Source organism: Procambarus clarkii, chromosome 40 (genome assembly GCF_040958095.1).
Source record: "Procambarus clarkii isolate CNS0578487 chromosome 40, FALCON_Pclarkii_2.0, whole genome shotgun sequence".
Taxonomy (NCBI): domain Eukaryota; kingdom Metazoa; phylum Arthropoda; class Malacostraca; order Decapoda; family Cambaridae; genus Procambarus; species Procambarus clarkii.
The window spans coordinates 37,778,404-37,801,663 of record NC_091189.1 but is presented as its reverse complement, the minus strand read 5'-3'; the positions used below and the strand labels follow the sequence as shown (position 1 = coordinate 37,801,663).

The 23,260-nt window shown below is 41.9% G+C and overlaps 1 non-coding gene across 1 annotated transcript; it reads left to right on the top strand.

The window, feature by feature from the left end:
• The first annotated feature begins 21,488 nt into the window (after positions 1-21,488).
• On the top strand, positions 21,489-21,560 carry TRNAE-UUC (transfer RNA glutamic acid (anticodon UUC)). The gene has a single exon. It is a non-coding gene; the product is annotated as a tRNA-Glu (tRNA).
• Positions 21,561-23,260: the final 1,700 nt, after the last annotated feature.

Here is a 23,260-nt window from a genome sequence, read left to right as displayed (position 1 = left end):
GATGTCCATCGCTCTCCCAACGGCCGTCGTGTATGCTCCCTTTCAGCTTCTCCTGCTGAGATGCTGAAATCCATTGCCCAGTACGTATTTGCTGGGACACCTGTCTCTTTGAGTCAGAAGTGTAAGCCTGGCTCCTCTCTTTCCTCCTCCCTAGCAGATAAAAAGGAATAGCTTTCTTCCTCGCCCCCTACTTCCGACTCTCTCGCTCCGTTCCCTCCCGTTTTGGTGGTTATGCCCCCCTGTTCCTGCTATAGAGGTCTCTCTGTCCACCCGCTTCCCTCTCGGTTGGTGCCCTTGCTGAGGTGCATCCCCTGGTTTCTACCCCTCTTGCTGCTGTTATCTCCCTCGATTATCCCCCACTCTTCCTCCTCCGGACCCTACTCGTCCGCCCCTGGTCGGTCCTCTAGCTACTTTCCCTCTTTCTTTACTCAGTTTACCCATGCCCCCTAACCCTGACTTCGCTGACCCTGATCCTGCGCTTCTTTAACATGCTATGTTCCCTTTTCGCCTTTGTTTCTTCGTTGTTCTCTGTTGCTGTCCTTCCTCTTCTCGTCGATGTCTATTCTTCAATGGAACGTTCGAGGTTATTACGCCAATTTCCTCGGACTCCAGCTTCAGATTTCGCGGTTTTCGTCCCTTTGTGTCTGTCTCCAGGAGCCGATGCTTGGTGCTCGTCTTGGAAGCTTTCGTGGCTATTTCTTTCCTTCCCCCCCCCCCCCCGTTGTTGCTGGGTCTCCTAACTCTTCTGCTCTCTTAATTCGCTCTGATGTTCCCTTTGTCCCTTTACATTTTCCTTCGCCTCTCCATTGTTCTGCTGCTCGTATCTTTATGAGGAAATGGTACACCGTTTGTTCCATTTATCTCCCCCCGAGTGTCCCGCTTTCTCTTCCCGATCAGAAATACCTACTGAACTCCTTGCTGGAACCTGTGCTCCTGCTAGGTGATTTCAATTGTCGTCATTCCCTTTCGGGTGATGTTCTGACGAACACCCGGGGTCGCCTTCTTGAGCCGTTCATCCTCTCTTCTTCCCTGTCTCTTCTGAATTCTGGTGAGCCCACGCATTTGGTCTCTCGGACTCGCATCCTTTCCCGTCTTGATATTTCGCTTTGCTTGTCTTTTCTTTACTTAGATTTCACGTGGCAGGTTCTTGATGAACTCCATGGCAGTGACCATTTCCCCATCCTTATTACCTTTTTTCTCTCTTCACCCTTCCCTCTCCTTCCCTAGGTGGCAGTTTGCTAAGGCAGACTGGAACCTATTTACCCTTAGTCCTGCTCTCTCTGACCTCTCCCTTCTGCCTCTCCCTCGCTCTCTCCTCCATTTTCATGACACTGTCTTCGATGCTGCTCTCCGCTCTATTCCTCGCTCTTCCTCTCGGGGCCCACGGAAGTGCATTCCTTGGTGGAATACAGACTGTGCTCGGGCTGTCCGCTGTAAGTGTGCAGCCTGGAAGAGAGACTGCCGCAGACGGTGTCTCTTCCAGGCTTCGGAATCGGCCGTCTGCTGGGACGGCCGATTCTTTTCTTTTATTTCGGAAGGCGAGTGCAGTGGCCTGTAAGGCCATCCATACAGCTAAACGTGAGTGTTGGGCGCCTTATGTCTCCACCATTACGTCCGAAACTCCTCTGCCGCAGATCTGGAAGCGTATCCGCAAGTTAGCGGGTAAGTTCGTTCCCGATGTCTCACCGGTCCTTCACCTCCGTGGTACTCATGTGGCGGATCCGTTGCAGGTCTCTACCGAACTGGGTTCCCACTTTTCTTCTGTTAGCTCTGGTTTTCATCTTCCCCAATCTTTCCTTCTTCGTAAACCTGTCCTTGAATCTTGTCCTTTGGATTTCTGTACTCATCTTTGCCTTCCCTATAACGATCCCTTCTTTCTCTCTGAACTTCAGTCTGCCCTGGCCCTCTGCGGTTCTATAGCGGCGGACTCCGATGGCATTCATTAGGAGATGCTTCGCCATCTCCCTCCGTGCACGTCTCGGTATTTTCTGAGTGTATAATCGGAGCTGTGAGTAGTCTTCAGTCCCTGAGGACTGGCTCGATGCTGTTGTCCTCCCTGTTCGCAAATCAGCGTTTCTGGGAACATCCCCTAAGGACTTTCGCCCTATGGCCCTTATAAGTTGTGTCTGTAAGCTCTTTGAACGTATGGTTAACGTTCGTCTGATGTGGTTCTTAGAACATCATCGCCACCTCTCCCCTTCTCAATTTGGTTTCTGCAAGTGCCGCAGCACGACAGATGTCCTGGTGAACTTGGAGGTCTATATTCGTACTGCTTTTGCTGCGAAGACCTCCGTTGTTGCCGTCCTTTTTGACCTTGAAAAGGCTTACGACACCACTTGGCGATATCATATTCTATCCCAGCTTCATTCTTTTGGCCTTCGTGGTCATCTCCCTCTCTTTCTCCGCAGCTTCCTCTCCCGTCGTTCCTTTCGGGTGCGCCTTGGTACCGCTCTCTCTGCCTCTTTTCAGCAATACGAAGGTGTGCCCCAGGGTAGTGTTCTGAGCACTACTCTTTTTCTGGTTGCCATCAATGATCTTCTTTCCTCTCTTCCTACAGGTGTCTTCTCTGCTCTTTATGTCGATGATCTTACCCTTTGCTGTTAGGATGATGATTCACCTCTCCTTCAGCGCCGGCTTCAACTTGCAATTGATGCCGTGTCGTCTTGGGCCACCGATCATGGCTTCAGGTTCTCTACATCTAAGACTTGTACTAAGACTTTTACTTGGAAGCGTGTGTGAGGAGGTGGTTCACCAGCTCACTTACAATAGTGCTCTTATGCCTGTGGGAGCCAGTACACTTGTTAAGTGCACTTGTTAAGTGGGCGGACTTAAGTTTTGTACCAGCAACCGCAACATCTAGTGTTTGGGCTCATGTGAGAGCCCCAGTCATCAGCAGTCCATAAATGTTACCCTGGCCGGGGTGGCATGTCTGTGGACAGTGCTAGAGCTGATAGCATCATCTCATTGTATGGCATGAGGCTAGACTCAGCTTTGCGCGGGAAACAGCTAGGCCGCCGGCGTGGGTGTGGGGCCCCCGCGCTGGCTGCCCACTTGAGTGGTTGTCATGGAAACCAGCCGCCATCTTAGTAAACATCTTGAGCCGCCATGTTGGTCGGCCATCTTGGAGTTGCCCTAGGGGCTATGCTACACCGTCGCTGATTGGATGAGAGGGGTAGGCCGCTGTATGCCTTCCTCTCATTGGTTATTCCGAGAAGGACGCGGGAAGAGCCGGTGTGAGCATCATTCTGAACTCAGCCGCCACCTTGTCAAGACGTTCCTGTACTCAATTCGGCCAAATTGATGTATTGGGCGTCGTGGTGGCTGGACTACAACTGCTGATGCTTCCTGCTTCACCTACGACATCGGTCGTCACAGAATCCGGCCGAAGTCGTCGCTTGGAGGGGTTTAAGACATTATTGTATGCAGGGGGTAGAGGTACAGTGATCTGGGATCGTGGGGGAATGTGCATACGAGCAGCAACAGACTCGTAGATCCCATACCAGTGATGATTAGACTTGCTAGTGCTCTGTAGCAGTCGATGGGAACGGGGAAATTCGTGTCAGTGTTAAGGCAATTTCCCGTGTTTGTACTACGGTCAGGAACTACCGCCGCCTACGCCACCCGGAGCGAGCCAGCCACCTATAGCGGGGTGCCTGATGTATGGGAATGGTGTGTAAAGCCGGCAGTGTGAATGAGTAAGTACCTATGTGTGTATTTCGGTGATTAGTAGTCTCTAAAGCTTGAATTCGAGGTCAAGTGTTCCGTCACATTGTCACGCAGCACCTGTTCAGGTGGAGTGAATTGTGGGCGAGGAGATTAATCACCTGTGATGTCATCTTGTCAGTCCAGAGGGACTTAAGTCTAGTGTACACAGACGTACAGTGTGTGTGTGTGTGTGGGTACACACGGGAACACAGAATATACATAGATTAGCCAAGGACGGAGAGGATGTCCATGTAATAAATTCTTTTATTTCATTGTGGTAATCATTTTTGATCGTCCGTGGGACGGAGTGATATCATTTCCATGTGTGGTCTTGCAGGTGTGGAATTCCAACACTGAGCGCTCAGGTATGTGTAACGCCAGTGATTCCTGGCAATGATTATTGTGGAGTGTGCCACAGTGTGGCTTAAATTTCTTGTAGTGTTCCCAGGGCCGTGACAAGTGTGATTTATATAAATATATATATTGTGGTTGCAGTATTAATTAACGTAATTTTGGTGAGGTTTGGTGAGTGACGAGGCCGTCTAGAGAGACCGCCCCCGCTCTGTCGAGTAACGTAACTCTCGAGTGTTTATCGGCATGCGTGACCGATAAATCACTCACCCATGTGATTTAAGGAGTGTGAGATTCTCCTTAGTGTTCCCAATAACGTTTGATAGCTGTAGGCTACATGTGTCAGCGGTAAATATATATATATATAATCGTAGTGTCACGGTGCCCAGTGTTAGTGTTATTTACTGTGTGATGATTGCAATATATTGACCTATGATGTCATTAATTCTATTGCGAACGCCATTGCAGTTCCATTGTAGGATAGTGAGACTTTCTTCAGCGTGGTTATCCATTGTGGAGGTGTTGGTCATCAGATGCAATACATACAATACGCTCGTGAACACCAAACTGACGTCATAGTGCTACAGGAGACAATGGTAGGTGATGACTTCAACCCAAGGTTCAGCGGTTATCGCAAGTTCTCCCTGCCACATGGGGAAAGAAAACGGGGTCTCATCACTTTTGTAAATAACAACATTCCCGCACAGATTATCGATGACCTGCACATGGGGGATGAGTTTGAATCACTGGGAGTAACCCTTTACTTAAACAATAATGCCCTACATATAATCAACCTATATGTGCCACAGAGTAAACTTGACCTTGACGCACTGCCTGAGTTTGTTAATGAAGAACCTACCCTGCTGGTTGGTGACCTGAATGCCAGACACCCACACTTTGGTGCCAACTGTCATCAGCCCAATGTCAATGGACGGAAACTGTCACTCTTTGTCAGGGGAAGTGAAAACCTTAGGGTCCTGGGTGATGAACATCCAACTCACCTCAGAGGAGGAAGATTAGACTATGCTCTCCTGCTGAATGCACAGGACACGGATGCCAGTACACACATTGTGCACAGTTTATGTAGTGACCATTGGGCACTGATTACCACCGTCGACATGAGCAAGAGAAGGAAAGAGACAAATAAAAGAAAAAGGTTATCACTCGGACCAGATATGAGGCCGCACTTCATAAACAGGATGAGTGACTGGTTCACGGAATACCAAATCCCAGAAGACATTAACACATTTGTTGATGACCTTAACCACCAAATTGAGAGCTGTCTAAAAGTTCCGCGCCGTACGCCTGGGCGAAGTAACCCTCAGAGGAAGAAAATAAAATGGTATGAGAATGATTACATAAAGATGCTTAACGCAAATGTACGAGACATGAGTAGAGAGTATCGGAGACATCCCACTGAAAGTAACCAAGAGCTGTTTAAAACTGTGTGTCAAGTAGCCAGGGAAGAGAAGATTAAAGAGCGGGAAAGACAATGGCTTGAGTTCACTAGCTCTATTGGACGGGAAACATCTGCAAGACAAGTGTGGGCAAAAATTCAGATAGCTAAGGGTGGCAGAGCCCGGCCTGCGGCTCACAAAGACCCCCAGGGTAAGGCTGAGGAACTAATTCACAAGTGGAGTGATGCAGCATCCTCCTCCTCCCTCCCTGCAGAAATCAGCAGGGAACAGCTCCTGCGACATGATGACAGAAGAATTAGGATAACAAGAGCACTGTCTAGTGATGACGAGTATGGGGAACCAATCACAGCCCAAGAGGTAAGGGGCGCTATGAAAAAGGGTAAAAGTACAGCACCTGGTGAAGATGGCGTCACCTACGACATACTCAATGCACTGTGTGAAGTGTCTGGGAATCCACTACTCCACCTGTTTAACAAGTCATTCCTAAGCGGAGTGTTGCCCACACAATGGAAACACGCAATAATTATTCCCATACCGAAGCCTAATGACCCTGGTAATTTCAGACCTATCAGCCTCGTGTCATGCACTTGCAAGATGCTTGAAAGGATCATCCTAAACCGACTGTTGCACAAAATAGGCAGGTTAGGGGAGGGGGTCAATGGATTTGTTAAAGGACGGAGCACAGCAAATTGTATAGTTAATTACTTGGCTAATGACACGGCTAGGTACTCTGTATTTGTTGACATCAAAGGAGCCTTCGACAAAGCACAGGAGATTGCGATCCTGGACGAGCTTGCATGCATGGGTGTCAAGGGGAGACTCATGAAATGGGTTGAAGACTACCTCACAGGAAGGAAAGCCAAGGTTTGCTTCAATGGAGCAGTCTCCAGAACAATGAATATGGAACTCGGGACCCCCCAAGGCGGAGTCTTAAGCCCTACACTATTCAATGTACTTATGAACGCCATTGCAAATATTGATTTTCCGGAAGGAACACAACAAGTGGGATATGCAGATGATGTCCTAATACAAGCTCCCACCTTGGGAAAAATTGAACAGTCCATTGAACTCCTCGGAAGGAAATGTATTGAGCTCGGTTTCACTCTCTCCACAAAGAAGACGAAGGCATACTCCCATCACAAGCGGAGAGCAAATGAAGAACTACAAATTAATGGTGTAACACTTGAATGGGTTGACCACTACCGGTACCTTGGCGTCACTGTCGGCTCTAACAAGGGAAAGAAAGAGGAGCTCAATCAACTCATAGGAACATGCAAAAGTCGACTCAGGGCACTGAAAGCTATGACCTGGAATGGACATGGAGCCTCTATTGCCGTGCTCAAAATGATGTACACAGCCTATGTGCGCTCCGTCATAGACTATGCCGCACCAGTACTGTGCACCTACTCCCAAAGCGATATGAAAAGGCTTGAAAGCATTCAAAATGAAGCCATGACAATCATTCTTGGAGTCCCAAGAACTGCCAAAACGTCTAATCTACGAGAGGAGTTGTCCCTTCCCAGTATTAAAAGCAGAATTCAGGAGCTGAATGCTAAGCTTGCAATTAGGATAGCCAGAGATCCCCATTACAATGATATTGCCAAGAAAAAACTGAGCTCTGTGCTACTTTCAGGGGGAAACAGGAGAAGCAAAAAATGGCATCACAGAGCAGTCTGCTACCTTGAAGAGCTTCACCTGCTTGAGCAAGCCCGTGAGCTCCTGCCTGTAGAGAGGTTACCTCCCTGGGAGGATGACTCATGCAAGATCATCATCAATGAAATGGCAATGAAAAAATCCAACATGATACCACAAGAAATGAGGCACAAGTATCTCGAGGACATTTATAAAGAAGCCGGAGATGAACTAGATCAAATCTACACTGACGGGTCCTCTAATCCTATCAATGGCAGGGCTGGTGCAGCATACACGGTAATCAAGGATAATACCTTCCTACGCAGAAATGAAGAAAAAGCACGTATTGAGAACTATGCCTCTTCAACGCAAGCAGAGCTAACTGCCATTGTTATGGCGTTAAGGTTTCTTGAACGGAACACTAATGGTGCAGTGATTTGCACCGATTCAAAAGCAGCACTGCAAAGCCTAAGTAAAAATCAGGCAGAAAATCTTGTAATAGTCGCTGAAATCAAGAGAGCTGTGAGAGTACTTACCAATCAGGGAAGAGTCATCAAGTTTCTGTGGATCCCCTCCCATGTTGGAATATGTGGGAATGAACGAGCAGATGTGCTGGCTGCTGAAGGCGCTGAAGGAGACCATATTCAATACTTCATACCCTAGACTCAACTACAAATTAGAGGTATTATCAGGCAACATCACCGTGACAAGGTAACTGAGGAAAGGAGGATAGAAGCACAAACCAGTGAATCTGTACGATGGTACAACATGGTTGCAGCTGGCAATCCCAATCAGTATGGCCGAAGAGGAGGACGAAGAGGGAGAGAATCTGTAATAGCGAGAATCCGTCTTGGATACAAATATCCATGGAGATTTGGAATGGAAACAACAGTTGATCAGCGAAGTTGCAGAATCTGTGGTGAGAGTGATGGACACCGCCTTGACCACTATCTACGTGAATGTGAACACCTGAGAGACATTAGGAATAACTGTAGAATAATAAACCCCACATTGTTTGAGTTAGGAAAACACTATTTGTCAAATATTGATACTGTTCTTAAAAGATTTCCCCATTTTGCACCCGCAAGATAACGTAAGCTTTTAAGGGTTGATAAATGTTAATCTTCTTGTTTGAGGAGCTGTTCACTTGAGACAGTTAAGCAAGTCCCAGCTATGTCTGGGTACAAGTGACAGGATGAACAACCCAGCGGGTTTTCTTCCTATTGGGGAGTGTTGTACATTCTGCTATGGCGGTATGTTCACTCACAAGATGAGTGGCGCTGCCCAATAAACTTGCCCCTCGGGGCAAAATTTAAAATTTAAAAAATTGACCTATGTTCTAGGGGTCATTTGCAGCAGTAAGTAAGTAAGTGTGTGCAGTATCCTAATATTTGGAAATTGGAGTACTTGCCGTGTGTGTTATTGCAAAGGGGGTGTTATTTGATGGTGATTGTTGCTAGTGTTGAGCAATCACCGGATGTGATTGCAGTCCAGTAAAACCATTGTGGGGCAGTGTTCTAGAGGGTTCATGTCCTGTATGTTATTTTACTAGGTTCTGCAGTATTGTCATAGCAACCGGATTGCAACGTAAATCACTGTGATTTGTTAGTGTGATTTGTCATTGTCGTGGGGGAACTTGGCTGTAGACGAGTACTTGGATACAAATATATTCTCCTGGTTATCTGGTAGGACATCGAAGTCCAGTATTCAGTGAGGTGATTGCGAGGCAATTAATATAACGTAACCAAGGGAACGCCCATTGCTTTAAGAGAATTTGTTCTTTGACAATTTGAGTAACGTAGAATACGTTTGGGTTAATTTACTTTCCTGTAAGCAGCTACGGTAGTCTCGAGGAGCCTAGCCATCAGCCAGATAAGAATTAGAGTATTGTCGGTCGTAATTAACGGTCAGTGGGCCGGGTAATTGACGTGTTTCAGGAAGTCAAAGTAATTAATCTCGATCCTTGTTTGATCGACTCACACGAAGGCTACATTGTTCCATTAACGTAACGTCGTTATCTGCCCGGAAGTACCGGCATTTGATTGACTCGTGGGAGGAGTAGCGTCATTTTAGAATAACGTAAACGTGGGGCTAATTACTGTTATTAGTCGCCTGAATTGGTCTGAGTATGGAAGGCACAGATGGAATTCGTACCTTAATGTAAATTGCTGAGCCAGTGTGAAAGGTTGCGTATTTTAATTGTTTAATTATTGATCTTGAGGATAGTAATTAATTACTCTAAAGGTAATCACGAGTGATTACCGTTCTCTTAGCACTTTGGACATTGTAAATCAGAGTTTACCATCGCTGAGTGATTAGTAACCGATTAACGTAAATTAACGTAACTAGTAGAGATTAATCAGCTGTCTGGAAGTACAGGGATTAATGGGATTTCCTCACTGAATGCTCGACGGGTAGAGCGTTGTTTGATTTCCGCGTTACTAGTGACAGTTGTAAGAGTTGTTAATTTAACGTAAATGTTACCTTGTTATTAACGTAAATGTTATTGTGTTATTAACGTAAATCAATTGTTATTGATTGTTGATCGTCCGTGGGACGGAGTGTTAACGTAAGGATTAATTTGTGGAAGGGTGCTGGAGTTGCCAGTGAACCCATTAGTTATTGATGTCATTGAAAGACTACTGATTTGATTGCATTGCAACCGCTGTTGCAGGAGTAGACTGCACAGAGGCGTAGAACAGTTAGGAGGTTACTGGAGACGTGTTTCAGAACCCACTGTGTCATTTGTTGTAATTGTGATTATAGATCTGTTAGTTCTTGTTTCTTGTTGATTCCTCTGTGGTCACGCTTATGTTCGAGTTAGTTCATTATGCAGTCCGAGGGGTTGGTGTCTAGCTGTCATTGATAGTGTCACAGGAAGGATTTCGAGTAACGTCATTGACATTTCTTTTGTTTTGTTGTAGTAGTTAGTACTTTATTGAATAAACTAAGTTGTTATGTTTAACACTGTCTTTTCGTTACACCCCACACATTATTATTGTTATGCAAATGTTCTTCACACTCGACTAAAATTGAGACTAATTTTCTGAGCTTTGGATCAAATATACGGCACCACAACAATAAATTATTGTTGTGAGAGCCCGTGACCTACTCGTTAGATTCGCTTCGGCGATTGGCGAAGGTCGGCGGCCTAAGTGGGGGGGATTTCAATTTTCATTGGGGTCTCGGCGTTTGCTCGCGCCTAGTCAATTGTTCATACATGGTCCCAAAGTGAGGAATGAGCTGCTTACTACACTGGTGTGTTAGCTAAGCAAGTCCTTCCTCAGGCGACCTAGTTGAATATCACGACAGGAATAAAGGTTAAAGAATAAAGAAAGTTCTTAGAAATTTTCAGAGCTAAAATTCCTTATACCAATTTCAATTTATTCCAAAACTTCTCACAAGTTAAAAACTAAACTCTCACAGCGTGTCGTTCTTCGTCCTTCTTTGTCGCTTTATGGTCACCACATTGTGTACAAGGATTCCTCTAAGCTTTTGGGGTTGATTTTTGACGCTCGTTTGTCTTGGTCGCCCCATATCTCTTACCTCCGTGTTTGCTCTAAGGCCCTTACCCTCCTTCGGGTCTTGTCCCATTCTTCTTGGGGGGCAGATAGGCGCACTCTCCTCGCTTTACATTCCTCTCTCGTCCTGTCTAAGCTCGATTATAATTGCACTGCTTACTCGTCTGCTTCTCCTTCTACTGTTTGCCGTCTTGATGTTTTGCACCATACTGGGTTGCGCCTCAGTTCTGGTGCCTTTCATTCGACTCCCGCCCTCAGCTTGTATGTTGACACTGGCTTCCTATCTCTTCAGGACCGCCGTGATCGCTACTGTCTTCGCTATCTTGCGCGGTCCTTGCAACATCTTTCCTCAAGCCTCTATCGTGCTTTAATTTTTGCCCCTCCTGCGGTACCTGTTCCTCTTCACCACTTGCCTCATTCTGTCCGGTTATCTCGCTTACAGGATTCTTTCATTTCGTATTTCTAATATTTCTCCTCGTGTTGTTCCATCTTTGCCCCCGTGGAGATTCCCCCTTCAGCAGTTTTGTACATCCTTAACCCGCATCACTAAAGCTTTTACCCCTCCTACGGTTCTAAAACGCCTTTTCCTTGAGCACTTTTCTTCTCACTCCCACTCCGTTTCAGTCTTTACCGATGGGTCCAAGTCTGCGGATGATGTAGGCTACTGTTTTTTTCCTGATTGCACTTATATGTGTCGCTGACCTCCGGAGACTAGCATCTTCACAGTAGAACTTTATGCTATTCTCTACGCTCTCCGTCTCCTGCTCTCTGGTTGTCATTCTTCCTTTGTAGTTGTTGTTAACTCTCGTAGTGCCCTCATGGTTCTTGGGTCGTTTAATCCGGTTCATCCAGTGGTTGTCGAGATCCAGCATTGGCTGTTTCTTGTTCACATTAAATTTTAGTCAGTTGAGTTTTGTTGGGTTCCCAGCCATGTTGGTGTCTCTTTAAATGAGCGTGCGGATGCTGCTGCCAAGGAAGCTGTCCGCTCTTGTCCCATCTCTCGTAAAGGCATTCCTTATTCCGACTTTTACCTGGTTATCCATTCCTCCATCTATACCCGTTGGCAGGCTTGTTGGTCGTCTGTTACTGGTAACAAACTGCATACTCTTAAGAGTTGTGTCCTCGTGGCCGTTCTTCTACCACCGTAACCGACGATGGGTAATAGCTCTGGCGAAGTTGCATATTGCCCATACTCGCTTTACTCATGGTCACTTGATGGAGCGCCGCCCTGCTCCATATTGTCCACATTGCATTGTCCCTCTTACGGTTGTGCATGTCCTTGTTAAATGTCGTGACTTCCGGGACGAGCGTGTGTCTTGTTTTCCGACCGTCCCTTGCGGTCGCTTGTCCCTCGATAGTATTCTTGGTGACTCGGATACTTTTGATATCGTTCGCCTTATGCGTTTCTGTTCTGGTATTGTCATCCTTGGTGATATTTAGCGCCCTCTGATTATCCCGCACATTTGATGGTGCTACATAGCCTTCCCGGTTTGGTGCCTTCTTTTGATAATTACTTACTTACACTTTTTAAAGTGCTGATGCACATACTGATCATTCTCATACCTACACAAGCCGATGAGGCAGTCATCTACTATGTAAACGACGTCTGTGTTATTGTAGTGACAACCGGCTGCAGATTCCTTGATACACTTGCAAATATATGTATTGACTGTGGGCTTATCGTCTCCACAGGGAAAAATAGGACCTTATGCTTCCAAAAATCAATAACCCTCCTGTTTTTCAAGTCAATAGTCAACTCAGTGAAAACTGCAGGCAACACAAATACCTCGGTGTGAGTATTGATAGTGACATTGTAAGTGAACTTCAACATTAGTTTAAAGAAAGTAAACCTCTTAAAACACTTTCTAGAAAGCACATTGGTATTAATGTCTTCCTTGTTCTTTTTTATGCTATGAAAGAATTATGCCAGAATGTTCTACACACAATGTTCATCAGGTCACTAGACGACCACCATGCATACCCTGCGCATTATTAATCTCCCATGCATTAGGCTGAAAGATTTAGAGAAAATACAAAATTAAATCACGAGGATAATTCCCGGAGCCCACAGAGGCACAAGAAACATTAACATGAGGGAGGAGAATCTCCAAACCATATATAAAGGAACCGAGAAGTTCAATAATACCTTTTGTGTAAGGGTGATGAGGGATCAAACGTCATCCTTACTACTTAGAGAAAAGCTGACTAGTGCTTTTTGTAGGTACGAAAGTGGCAACTTTCCAGCGGGCAACCTATATGCAAGCTAGTTGAGTGGAAGTGTCGTCGGAAAATGGAAGTGTCGTCGGAAAACCCGACATCATTTACTAATATTAAATACAATAGGCAAATAATATTGCTGCTGGGTTGTATACACAAGTTAACCCATAGAAAATTTAGCCTGTAGTGGAATTTTCCATAAATCGAAAATGGGATATCACTGCCACATCACTATTAAACACTTTCGCGCTTTAGATTAGAGATAACTTGTCGCTGTTTTTTCTTACAATTCCGCATAACAGCCTACTTTTCTCGTCCATCGAAAAAATATTTCTATAAATTCCATTTTTTAACCGAAATGGATGGGGATACTTTTGTTTTGTAGAGAATTTATTTGCAAATTTTTTGGTACCAGAATGAATATTATATCACAAACTTCTATGATTAAAAAAAAATACACAAAGTATGTTTGGGGGTGTGGCGAGCGTGTGGCAGTGGGTTCCCTTTAGCCGTTGATATATCCAACACGTGGGAAATATTTGTATGTGTTATGTATATGTCTGTGTAGGGAATTTTACTGCGATCACTGTCATACAAATTATAAAATGTTTCAACAAGTATAAACATGACAAACATCAAACGAACGAAAACAATGCGTTCGTTTCTGCCGCGAATGCATACTGAGCGACGTGGTTCTATATTTGGCGCTTCTCTTACACACGCTTTGTACAAATGTTATACAGTTCATCTTATAGAAAATTTTATTGCGAACACATTGGTATAAAAAAGAAATACGTACATAGAAAAGTAGGGTCAGGAAACGTATAAACTTTCCAAGCATGATTTCCCCCCTGTGTTTTCGCCAGTGCGCTCGCGGCTAACTACTCTCCACTTCACACACTCTTGCGGGTGGGCAATTACCTATATTAAACATTCATATGCATATGTCCGTGTAGAGAATTTTATTGCGATTCCAATGATACCAAAATTAGCGATGTAGGACAACTGTAGGCTTCGCAACCATTAAGAGAGTGGAAACATTTTGTTGCTGTTTGGCGCTCTCGGCGAGTGATCTGCATAGTTTTTTATTTGGTGTTGATACTCCTTATGCTTGGGCGGCATTTTATAGGTATGCTCTTATAGACAATTTCATTGCGAACACAGTGATGCCAAATTTAAATACGTGCGCCTTCAATTATTGTCAGGACAGTCAAAAGAGTGTACACTTTTTCGGTCTTACCGCGTAGGCGCGCGAAGTGCCCAAAGCATCTGGGGTATTGTTTTTTTTTGAGCGCCGAGAGCTCGAAAGTGTTAAATTCGCCAGCTATTCTGCTGGGAATTATTCTTAATACAGCAGTCTTTGGACTTTTAACATCATAAAAACATCTCATTTGAATTAACTTAATTATCAGCATCAAAATAGATTAAATGTGACCTTTCTACCAATTATTGACATCTGGACAAGGAGAGTCAGAGCGTCAGTGGTGAAAAGTCAGTCATTGTTTAAGACCACAGGTCGGTGGAGCGAGTTCAGCTCCCATAATTCTCCCTTGGACGAAGTGTTATGGAGATCAAATTAGTGCTTCTTCCATCATCAACACGCAGTCAACATCTAAACAAGGGAAGCGTTTTACCGAAACCCGTTTATTACCACATTTCTGGCCAGTTATGTTAGGTAAATATAGAGCGAACCAGTTAGCACGAGGGACAACGACTCAACCCAGGTAATTGTTCCTTGGTCCTTATCTTATAAAGAATATACAAATGTTTCCTCTGATATAGCTGTCATATATATATATATATATATATATATATATATATATATATATATATATATATATATATATATATATATATATATATATATATATATATATATATATTATATTATATATATATATATATATATATTATATTATATATATATATATATATATATATATATATATATATATATATATATATATATATATATATATTATATATAATTTTTTTTTTTTTAAATAAGGGAAGGGAGTACCACCTCTGGCTGGAAGGAGGACCCATAGCCTCGGAGGAAACCACACATAACGCATTGGAGGGAATGTAGGTCCCCTCCAATACAGTTTCTGTGTGCTTTTCTCCTACCCTACCTTTTCTCTCTTTTCTCCTATATATATATATATATATATATATATATATATATATATATATATATATATATATATATATATATATATTTATATATATATATAATATTAATATACCCCCCCAATGTGCAAGGAGTCGATTTGTGAGAATATTGCAGAAACACAGTCTACTAAACATCAAATTGCTATCGAATATAAATTAAATAAATATAAATCTCACAGATTGGTTCCCCACTAGAGTTGTCAATCTCATTAAACTGAATATTCCTATTGTATGTAATGTAATAGCCAATGATATTCCATTATATCTGTACCCTGAAATGCAAGTAAGGAAAACCCAACACTCTTGAAAGCAACAACACTTGAAACTATTGATTGTTTTATAAATAACTTACAGCCTCACGAGCACTATACTTACACTGATGGATATGTTAAAATGTCAACAGGTCGCTCTGCAGCAGCCTGTAGAATATACAAAGACAACATGTGCACACAAACCACAAGTGTGAGACTGAATAACTGGCTTAGCTCAACACATGCAGAATTAGCTGCACTACAACCTGCCACTAACGCACTGAAGAACAGTGGAAAATTATTATTATTTTGTTTGTATTCAAAGTAAACTCTTCAAGAACTTAAAACCCCAATATGCAAGAAAGATACTAGGAATGTTGTAACATCCATTATTAACAACATTAATAATGCACAAAGGAAGCGTTTCAGAGTCTCATTTATATGGATACCATCTCGCACAGGTGTTGTCCAGCATGATGACTCGGACAGGGCAGGAAAAACCGCATGTGATAAACCTGAAATTAAGTTGTATATGGGCATTCCAGTCACTGTTGTAAAAGCAGCAATATTTCAAGACATTAGGGGTGACAGAAGACCAGTTATTGACACTCAAAGGTCAGAAAGAAAAGGAGTATAAAGAGCTATGATATTTATAGAACTGAGAATTATGTGTACGGGCAGCATAAACTATCCAATAGATAGTGTGCCATTGTAATTGCCGGAATTAGGCTGGGATATTTATATCTATAGCAGGTAGCTGCAGGTAATGAATCCCCCCAATGGTGAACATTGCAGCTGTAAACTATGTGAACAAGAGTTTGGCCATACTCTCCAACACTATATCTGTGATTACTCTGTTATCAGTGATTTCAGACCAAATGGTATGAGGTACTCTGAGCTCTGTAATTACTTCATACACACACGAATATTGGAAGATATTCTTGTGCTTTACCCAGAGTTTGCTAATGGAGGCAAATAGATCAGCCTCGCATTTCATGTTCTCTCCTGATTCCATGTTTGACTAACCATCCTGTGAGATGAAGATAATAGATGAACTTATAACTATTTTTTTTTATCTACACGGTATAATTTTTCATATATAGAGTAGCAGCACATTGTTGTGTATACCTCAGCTTGTTAATAAAACAATACAAAAAATCTCCGAATTTCGTGAAATTTTCGCATTTAATTATATATTGCCGCGTTTGTATGTGAAAGAATAAAGAATGAGAATAATTCTGCTCACGAGTTTACAATTAGTCATAACTATATCAGCAAATACTTCTGACATTTGAGGAGATAACCATTTTATTACCTTGTTTTGGCCTAATTAAAGGCAAAAAAATTACCTAAAAATGACAAAATAAATATAAGAACGAATGATACGACTCAGGTAAGCTAAATATAAAATATATATTGCTATATATGTTTTGTTATTTATGTAAATATTTATTAGATATAATATATATCTAAACTATTATAAATATTTCCTATAACAGTTAATATTTCCAAATAAACTTTAATAAATATTGTAAGTATTTATTAATAAATTTTCTAGACAAAATGTGTTGTTATAATTAGAACAATATATGTATAGCATAAGTGATATTTACTACTGAAGTTACTCCGTGCAAAAGAAAATGTAGATTGGCATAGTGGTTGAGTAACTGTGGCAAGATCTTTCTGCTCGGAGTAGACTCTGCTCGGAGGAGACTGCTACGAGTGCCTTGATCTGGGAGTTATCTTGAGATGATTTTGGGGCTTAGCGTCCCCGTTCTCGACCAGGCCTCCTATTTGTTACACACCCCAGGAAGCAGCCCGTAGCAGCTGTCTAACTCCCAGGTACCTATATACTGCTAGGTAACAGGGTCATCAGGGTGAAAGAAACTTTGCGCATTTTGTTTCCGCCTCCATTGGAGATCGAACCCGGAACCTCAGGACTACGAATCCGGAGCGCTGTCCACTCAGCTGTCAGGCAAGTTTGCACCACTTGCTGAAGTAGATCTAACCGAATGTAAACTGTCAGCAGAACTCTTCTCATTCCTTACGTTACACTGTAATTGAATGTGAAAAATCGGAATAAAAAAATCATTATTTTACAAATATACTATAAATGAATAAGCATTTAATTTAAAATGATGCCTACCAGAAATCTTAGCTATATACACAGTCTGCTTATTGTAGGTAGAGTATGCACATGATAGTAAATGTTCCACCGCCTCCTAGTGGATGGGCGTGGAGTGCATAATCAGTAAGCAGGGTTATCACAGATGTAAATTCCTTAGCATAATAATAATAATGATAATAGTAATTAACAACAATGTACAATGGGTTGATGAGATTACATAAGATTGGTATTTTTACATTCTTCCAAAGCCACTAACTCGCATAGCGTTTCGGACAGGTCCTTTATCTAACATATTAGGTAAGATGAAAAAGTACATTGTAGTGAGGTTTTATATCAACAAATTTATTTATTTATTTATATATACAGTCTTGTAAAGTTCTTACATTCCTTTAAAGCCACTAGCACGCATAGCGTTTCGGGCAGGTCCTTAATCCTATTTTTTTCCGGAATACTACCCGCCAAATCGTTTAACAATTAGGTACTCATTCACCCTTGGTTGAAAATAGGCTATAGTTAGGAATTGGTGCCCGTAAGATAAATAACTACAATAAAAATTGGGAGAGGTGATTACACTGGTAAAGATGTGTGTAAAGTACTAATATTGGGGAAGTGGGTTGTATAATATTCAGTGTGAAATTGAAGTACATAATAGACAACTATGAGGATGAAATTAGGTACGTTTTGGTTTTACTTTTACATAAGGCATAGGTTGGATAATATTTTAATTCATCAGGGAGCGAGTTCCAAAGACTGGGCCTTTCAATTTGCATGGAGTGTTTGCACAGATTTAGTCTGACTGGGTATATCAGAGATATTTATTTCTGGTGTGGTGCTCATGGGTTCTATTACACCTATCAAGGAAAAGTTTCAGATCAAGATTAGCATTTAGGAACATGGTTTTGACCATGCAAATAGCACATGAGAATGTGTGGAGTGAGTGTATATTTTGCATGTTAAGGGACTTAAATAGAGGGGCTGTGTGTTGTCAGAAGACAGAGTTAATGTGTTATGGTTCTGATAAAACATTTTTGTTGAGCGATGATGGGTTTGAGGTAATATGCAGTTGTTGAACCCCATACACAGATACCGTATGTAAAATAGGGATACTTAACGTGTAGTATAATGAGAGGAGTGCAGAGTGGGGAAACATAATAACTAATTTTATAAAGCATACCGACCGTTTTCGAGACTTTTTTGGCTATGTGTTGTATGTGGGTGCTGAAGTTCAGTCTCTGCGAGCAGCCGTGTCCAACAGCCTGGTTGATCAGTCCGGCAACCAGGAGGCCTGGTCGACGACCGGGCCGCGGGGACGCTAAGCCCCGGAAGCACCTCAAGGTAACCTTGTCTGTATAGGCCAAAGAACGTTCCCTCATTTTTATTGCTAATGTTAACATTGTCTATCTGAAGTTGAATTTATTATGGCATTGTGATATTATGACACTGTGATAAATCATATATTATGTTCCCCACTCTGCTCTCCTCTCATTATACTACGCACTTATCTATCCCTATCTAACATACGGTATCCGAGCATGAGATTCAACCATTGCAAATTTCCTCAAGCCTATCATCACTCAGCAAAAATCTACTATCAGAACTATAACAAACTCGACTGTCTTCAGACAACAAGTACACAGCCCCTTACCTTGTTCCTAAATGCTAATCTTGATTTTTTTTTTTTTTTTTTTTTTTTTTTTACTTGAATGATGTAATAGAACCCATGAACCCCACACCAGCAATGAATATATCTTTGATATCCCCAGAATCAAACTGAATATGTGCAAACACTCGATGCAAATAAAATGGCCCAGTCTTTGGAACTCAATCCCTGGTGAATTAAAACATTGTCTAACCCATGTCCAGTTCAAAAATAAAACCAAAAAGTACCTAATTTCACCCTCATAGTTTCCTACCTTGTGCTTCAAACTCACAATGTATCTTGTACCACCCACTTCCTCAATATCAGTACTTAAGACCAGTGTAATCACATACCAGTGTAATCACTGCTGTCAACTTATGCTGTAGTTATTTGTTGATATAAAAACTTGCTACAATGTACCTTTTCATCTTACCTGATATGTTAGATTTAGGACCTGCCCGGAACGCGATGCGTGTTAGTGGCTTTGCATGAATGTAAAAATACCAATCTTATGTAATCTCACAACCCATTGTACATTGTTGCAAATAAATTATTATTATTATCATTATTATAAAATAGAAGAAAGCAGCTTTCTACGTTTGCTGCAGTTTTGGGTAAGCAATGAGATTATTCTACACGTTTTCTGTATTAGTTGCAGTGGTGTTGGATGTTATTTAAGGGGTAACTGTAGAGGATGGATTAGTAAGCAGCGTATGGATCTTAAGGAATTTTGATAATAATTACAGGCAGCCAGGGTATATATATCCATGTTAGGTTTATATCGAGGTCCCCACACAAGGTCACACTACTGATCCTTCACAGGATACAACCTCACAAAGCTAACTTAAACGATTCTTCGCGGCAGGGGATCGTATTCCAGGGACCCTTAGGATTAAGGACTTGCCCGAAACGCTACGCGTACTAGTGGCTGTACAAGAATGTAGCAACTCTTGTATATATCTAAAAAAAAAAAAAAAAAAAACTTCTGGGAACTCAAGTATAGGACTGAACTGACAAATACAATTCAGCTTCGGATAGATAATGTAAACATTAGCAATAAAAATGATGGAAAGTTCCTTGGCCTGTACTTAGATAAGAAACTCAACTTCAGCACCCATATACAACACATAATTAAAAAGGTTTCTAAAACAGTTGGAATTCTCTCTAAGATCAGATATTATGTACCCTTATGGTATCTGTGCTTGGAGTTCAATCTCTGCAAACTTCCTCAAGCCCATCATCATCCAGCAAAAATCTGTTATCAGGACAATAACTCTGCCTTCAGACAACACACAGCTCCCTTGTTCAAATCCCTAAACATGCTAAACATAAATTCACTCCATACATTCTCTTGTGTAAATTACATTTATAAAACCCTTTTTCTAAGTGCAAACCCTGTTCTGAAACTCTTCCTGGACAGATGTAATAGAACACATGCCCACCACACCAGACATAAATATCTCTTTGATATATCCCCAGAGTCAAACTTAATCTATGTAAACACACTATGCAAATAAAGGGACCCAGTCTATGGAACTCACTCCCTAATGATTTGAAAAGCTGTCAAACTTTTGCCTTATTCAAAACAAAAAAATACCTAATTTCATCTTCATAGTTTTCTACCATGGGCTTTATCTTCACAGTGTATTTAGTGCTACTCATTCCCCCAATATTTGTGCCTATGCCATACCATTATAATCTTAGATATCATCTGATATCATCTGATCTGGGAGTTTCTTTATTGTGTATTGTTATTATTCTGTATTATTCTGATCTGCTTTTCTGTCAAAATTTCTTCAAATTACCTGTAAATTTTTTTTGTCGATTTTACTGTAGTTATTCTACTTAAAATTATCTGTACCTGTAAAGAAAAGCTGTAAAATACCTGCTAACATTTTTTTATCAATTTTACTGTTAATTTATCAAAAAATTTCTGTTAGTTTAAGGACTTGCCCGAAACGTTATGCGTGCTAGTGGCTTTACTAGAATGTTAATTCAACTTATTTTCTATATTCTCTGTTAACCCCCAATATAGCTTCTTGAATATAAAAAATAAATAAATAGGTCCTCGCAGCCAGGTATACATTACCCTACGGTCGTCGTCCTAAGGGCCAGAGTTCGATTCCCGATCGAGACAGAAACAAATGGGCAGAGTTTCCTTCGCCTGGCGCCTCAGCTCACCTAGATGTAAATAGCTATCTGAGAATTAGACAGCTGCATCCAGGTGGTGCGTGTATGTGAGTGAGACATTAAAATCAAAATCAAAAATCAAAATGTTTATTCAGGTAAAAGTACATACATAGAAGACGAGTTACAAACATAATGTTGGATTTATAGATAGACCTAGTACATACAAGACCTAAAGCCACTAGTACGCACAGAGTTTCGGGCAAGGTGAGGTGGAAAAAAACACATAGACTAAAGCTTAATACTAATTGAGATTATAGTCCCATGTCCCATGTGCTCTAGTGGCTAGGATACCTGGCTTTCACCCAGGAGGCCTGGGTTCGATTCCCGGCATGGGAAGCGGTTTAATCATCACGTCTCCGTGGTGTAGTGGTAAGACACTCGCTTGGCGTTCCGCGAGCGCTTTGTCATATGTTCGTATCCTGGCCGGGGAGGATTTACTGGGCGCAAATCCTTAACTGTAGCCTCTGTTTAACTCAACAGTAAAATGAGTATTTGGTTGTAAAACGATTCTTCGCGGCGGGGATCGTATTCCAGGGACCTGCCCGAAACGCTACGCGTACTAGTGGCTGTACAAGAATATAACAACTCTTGTATATATCTTTCTCTCTCTCAAAAAAAAAGTATAAATTGTGCAGAAAAAAGGGGGGAGGGATGAGAGAACGTGGCAGAAATCAGCAGTTATACAATTTGGTCAACAAACAGTATTGTTTGAAAATAGCAGGATATGGTTGACAATTAGGGGATAAGGTAGGTAACATGGAGTTTATTAGGTAATACTTAATTTTTCTCTTAAACTGGTTGAGAGAGGTAGAGCCTTTGACATGATTGGGAAGGTCATTCCACATTCTGGGTCCCTAGATTTGTAGTGAATTTTTAGTTTGGTTAAGTCGCACTCTTGGAATATCAAATAGGTATTTGTTTCTGGTGTGGTACCCATGAGCTCTGTTACTATCTTCTAGGAAGTGTTTAAGGTCAAGATTGGCGTTACTGTTCAGAGTTTTAAATATATAGTGTACACATGATAGGATGTTCAGGGACTTAATATTTAACATATTTAAAGATTTAAGTAAGGGTACCGAGTGCTGTCTGGGGCTAGAGTTTGATATTGTTCTAATAGCAGCTTTGTGTTAAGTAATTAGAGGACATAGCTGATTTAAGGTAGTAGAACCCCAAGCACAAATACCATAATTGAGGTAAGGATAGATGAGAGAGTAATAGAGCGTCACCAGGGCAGGACGAGGTACATAATATCTGATTTTAGAAAGAATGCCAACAGAATGTTTACAAACTTTTTTTTGCTACACTTAGAATGTGACCCTGGAAATTCAGCTTGTTATCGATAAGGACACCAGGGAATTTACCATCTACTTTGTTACTAATTTGGATGTTGTTGATTCTTTGATTAATTTGATCTGAGGATTTATTACCAAACAGAATGTAAAAAGTTTTGTCAATGTTAAGAGTGAGTTTGCTAGCAGTTAGTCAAAGATGGACTTTATTTAGTTCAGTATCCACTGTGACATTCAGAGCAAGCGGGTCAGGACTGGAGAAAAAGAAGGTTGTGCCATCAGCAAAAAAAAATGGTTTGTGTTGTTGAGAGGCATTTGGAAGGTCATTAATGTAGACGAGAAAGAGGAGAGGGCTAAGTATGCTGCCCTGCGGAACTCTAATGTTGATGGGTAGTGTGGTGTTGTGTGTTACTGAGGAAGTCTTGGTTGTCGGGTTGATATAAAGCCATTGCTTGATTACTGACTTTAATACTTAAACTGATACATGACTAGTAGCTTCCAAGCTGGTGGGCGTCCTGTACGCTCTTGTTTACCTCTCTACTGCTGGCCTCTGAACCGCAGCACATACAACCGGATGGTGCCGTTTTCTGTGAACATGACAGGTAGGGTGGGAGAAATGGAATTATTCACAGAAACATATTGGAGCCTGTTAGTAAGGTAAGACTGAAGGTATTGCAGGGAGTGACCTCTGACTCCATAATGATGTAATTTAAGAAGAAGGATTAGGTGGTTGACAGTGTCAAAAGC